Source organism: Myotis brandtii, unplaced genomic scaffold (genome assembly GCF_000412655.1).
Source record: "Myotis brandtii unplaced genomic scaffold, ASM41265v1 scaffold1071, whole genome shotgun sequence".
NCBI classification, from domain to species: domain Eukaryota; kingdom Metazoa; phylum Chordata; class Mammalia; order Chiroptera; family Vespertilionidae; genus Myotis; species Myotis brandtii.
Genome location: NW_005353634.1, coordinates 1,939,313 through 1,943,986, shown reverse-complemented (window position 1 = coordinate 1,943,986; position 4,674 = coordinate 1,939,313). Strand labels below are relative to the sequence as shown.

Sequence of the window (4,674 nt, the reverse complement as noted above, 5' to 3'; positions counted from 1 at the left end):
AAATACACACACACACACACACACACACACACACACACACACACACATATATACAGTATATATATTATATGAAGTCATTGAAAGATTTCAAAACACAGCTCTCACGAAGAGCAAATATGTCCACACAAAGAACAGATATGTCAAAGGAGTCTTACCCTTTTTGTTTCTTTAATCACAGTAAGCAGACATACCATGGCATTTGCTGGCCTGATTATTATTTCATACTTCTTGATAGAGTGTTCAAATCCAAATACTTAAGCAATATACTATAACATGTTTTTATAATGTAGGCTGATACTCTGTCAATTTACTCTCAAATATGAAACTGAATCAATATTAAAATTGTATCCTTTACAGAAAAAGGAAGATTTTTCCTCACAGTGATGGTGTAATTCTACACATTGAAGGATTTAAACTAACTCCTCTGCTGAATTAATTAATTCCTTAAATCTATCTTCAGTCTCTATCTTTTGGTAGTTATTAAGAAAATCACTAGGATATTCTAACAACAGAGAACTTTCATATTCAAGAAAGCCCAGCTAAGTGCCAGCCATGTGTCAGGCAGAATGCTAAGTCCTGGCACTAAAAGTCCATCCAGGCTTCAAGTTGCTCAAGATTTAGTAAGAAAGACAGACAAGCAAAATTGTGAGGAACTATTAAATAGTTTGGCTATCCAAGAATTAGGCTTTGAAATCAATCCAGGGCCTCATATTTAAACAATTTCCTGTAGCACCATGTGAATACTGACTCAACAGGTAATGGATCAGATCAGGAATATGCAAATACCTCTTAAAATAGTAGAAAGGCTCCTAGCTTAGAAATGCATGGTTGATTTAAGGCATTGTAGGGAATCAAAGTCTTGAATAAATATCTGAGATCAACTTGCTAACATTAAATTAATGGTGCTATTAAATTAATGTCTTAAGCATTTGGGGAGAGATTGATTTTGAATGTACCACCATCCACCATCCTCAAACAGGCTTCCAGGCAGCCCAGTTTAATTTGGATGAAGGTATAACATTTATGTAAAGCCAGAATGCCTAGGGCAGAAGAAGGAAAAATGGCTTTTCCCCAAGATAAGTGATGGTGATGAGAGTCAAATGGTTACTGTTTTGTACTTTAAAAGACCAGGAGGTCTTAGAGTTAGGAGCTCCTCCATCTTTTAACCAAAATGCAACATGGTTGTTTTCTTGGAAAAGAACTCAAAAGACTGGCAAGGACTGACCTTATTTCCACAAAAGGTGCAGTAGAAAACTTTTACATTCAATAGATCTCTACCAAGCACCAATCTATTGAATCAGACGTGCAGCCAATTCCATTTGGCCAGCTGTGTGAGGAATCATGCAGAAATCCAAAACTGGTTAGATCACTTCGCAGCTTTTTACTCTGGCCAGTTGTCTGGCTAATCTGGCCATAGTTCAGCTCTGCCCACAGGGAGAAAAAATGAATTGGCCAAGCAGTCACAAGTATCTGCTTTGCACAACAGCTAAATTTCTCATTTTAAATAGATAGCATGAGTTTCTCAGCATGAAGTTGCAGTATTACCGTATCTATCTATTCTGAGACCCTGATTAAATGAAGTTCCTAGTCCTGCAAAGCCAACTCAAGCAGGACTAGATAAATTTGATAAATTTACCAATAAAATGCAACCTGGTAAGGACATGATTTGAACATGATCCTGCCCTAGCTGGTTTGGCTCAGTGGATAGAGCATAGGCCTGTGGACTGAAGGGTCCCAGGTTCAATTCTGGTCAAGGGCACATACCTGTGTTGTGGGCTTGAACTCCAATAGGGGGCATGCAGGAGGCAGCTGGTCAATGATTCTCTCTCATAATTGATGTTTCTATCTCTCCCTCTCCCTTCCTTTCTCTGAAATCAATACAAAAAATATATATTTTAAAAAAATGAACATGATCCCTCCCATACTGACCATACCTGACTGGACCAAGGATTGGTGTCCAAACCATAGCAGGCCATAGATAGCCTTAGCAGAAGAAGTAGGTAATAAAATACAGGGTCTGTCAGGTTATTTTTAGAAAATTTGACATTACTTCAAAAAGAGTCAACAAACATCAGGATGGATTACAGTGGAGAGATGCAGAAAGAATGCAGTAAAGAGAAGCCCAGAGGCAACAGAGACAAGACAGCAGCAGAAGTAATAGGTAAGTAGAATGCATAAGGATGGTCAGTAGTAACAACTGGCGGACACAAGTTGCAGAGTCACCATAACACTAGAAAGGAAGATTACAGCTGTTGTCATAGCCTTCATAATATCCTGGTTCTACTTGGGGTCTACCTGCAGTTATATAAACAATTCCTTGCCTCTCTGTACCTATCCTTCCTAGAAAACCTAACTAAGCAAGATAGCTAATTGTGTTCTGTTCCTTGCAATATGGAAAAGCTAATGTATTTTTAGAAACATTAAAATATAGCCCTTCTTATTCAAACAATTTATTTTCACAAGGCTGTTTTTAAAAAATGATAAAATACCATTACCATGCTGTTTCCATTACTATGGCCCTGGCATAAAAACAGACACATAGATCAATGGAACAGAATAGAGAGCCCAGAAATAAACCCATGTCTATATGGTCAATTAATATTTGACAAAGGAGGCAAGAACATACAATGGGGTAAAGACAGTCTATTCAATAAATAATGCTGGGAAAACTGGACAGATACTTGCAAAAAAACCCACAAACTAGACCACCCCCTTACACCATATAAAAGAATAAACGAAAATGGATTAAAGACTTAAATGTAAGACTCAAAATCATAAAAACTTTAGAAGAAAACATAAGCAATAAAACTTCAGACATTTCTCATAGCAATATTTTTTCTGATATATCTACTCAGGTGAGGAAAACAAAAGAAAATATAAACAAATGGGACTACATCAAACTAAAAAGCTTTTGCACAGCAAAGGAAACCATCAAACTATCAAATGGGAGAACATGCTCACCAATGATACATCTGATAATGCACTAATATGCAAAATTTATAAAGCACTCATACTATTCAACATCAAAAGAACAAATAATCCAATTTAAAAATAAGCAAAGGACCTGAACAGACACCTCTCCAAAGAAGACATAGAGATGGCCAATAGTCATATGAGAAGATGGTCAACATCACTCATTTCCAGAGAAATGCAAGTTAAAACCACAATGAGGTATCACCTCACAACGGTCAGAATGGCTATTATAAATAAATTCACAAGTGACAAGTGTTGGCAAGGATGTGGAGAAAAGGGAACCATTGTGCACTGTTAGTGGGAATGCAGACTGGTGCAGTCACTATTAAAAAACAGTATGGAGTTTTCTCAAAAAATTAAAAATAGAACTGCCTTATGACCCAGCGATTCCACTTCTGGGGATTTATCTGAAGAAAATCAAAACACTAATTCAAAAGAACATATGCAACCCTATGTTCTTTGCAGCATTATTTACATTAGCCAAGCTATGGAAGCAACCCAAGTACCCAGCAATAGACAAGTGGATAAAAAAGCTGTGGTACATGTATACAATGGAATATTAATCAGTCATAAAAAAGAATGCAGTCTTACCATTTGTGATAACATGGATTGACCAACAGGGTATTAAGCTCAGTAAAATAAGTCAGAGAAAGACAAATACCATATGATTTCACTGATATGTGGAATCTAAAGAGCAAAATGAACAAACAAAATTGAAACAGGCTCATAAACACAGAGAGAGAGGGAACTGGTGGTTGCTAGAGGACAGTGGAAGTTGGGAGACTGGGCTTTCAAAAGATGGGAGGGAATAAAGCCAACAATATTATAATAACTAGGTATGGTGTCAGATGGGTACTAGGTTTATCAAGGTGATCACTCTGTAACTTACATAATGTACAATCACTGGGTTATACATCTGAAACGAACATAATATTGTATGTCAACTGTAATTGAAAAATAAAAATTATTTTTAAATAAATAAATAAAATTATGTGTTAATAAAACAATCCTATATAATAAAAGCATAATATGCAAATCAACCGAACAGAACGACCGGTTGCTATGATGTGCACTGACCAACAGGGGGCGACACTCAATGCAGGAGCTGCCCCCTGGTAGTCAGTGCACTCCCACAGGGGGAGCGCTGCTCAGTCACAAGCCAGGCTGACGGCTGAAGAGCGCAGTGGCGGTGGTGGTAGCTGCTCCCCCCTCCGCGGTAGAGCTAAGAATGTCCGAATGCGGCTTAGGTGGGCCTAAGCCATCAGTTGGACATCCCCCAAGGGCTCGTGGACTGCTAAAGGGCACAGGCTGGGCTGAGGGCCCCCCCTTCCCTACCCAGTGCATGAATGTCATGTACCGGGCCTCTAGTAAATAAATAAAAGATGAAAAAATGGTTTCTTATATTCATGTGCTAATGTATTAACAAAATAAAAACATTTTTTATATGGAAACTTCAATATTTTTTCAACCAAACCAATAATCATATTTTTACAAATGTATGACCAAATAAATCAAAAAGTCTTGAATTGACTATCTCTCATAAATAGAAATGTATTACTTGCCATGTTCTGAAAACAAAGCAAAATAGTCCAGTTGAATCATTTTCTAATCTCTGAGATAGAGAATACATCATGTATTTTGTCACTGTTGATGTAATAGTTTATATTTTTTCTGAGGTTTAGTAACTTGATCCAAGTATTA

The 4,674-nt window shown here is 37.2% G+C and overlaps 1 long non-coding RNA gene across 1 annotated transcript in view; it reads right to left on the bottom strand.

The window, feature by feature from the left end:
- LOC106726533 overlaps window positions 1-3,941 on the bottom strand; it is an 18,005-nt gene extending 14,064 nt beyond the window's left edge. Inside the window, exon 1 of the long non-coding RNA XR_001362601.1 lies at window positions 3,872-3,941. This is a non-coding gene — a long non-coding RNA (uncharacterized LOC106726533). The remainder of the gene's footprint in view (window positions 1-3,871) is intronic.
- Window positions 3,942-4,674: the final 733 nt, after the last annotated feature.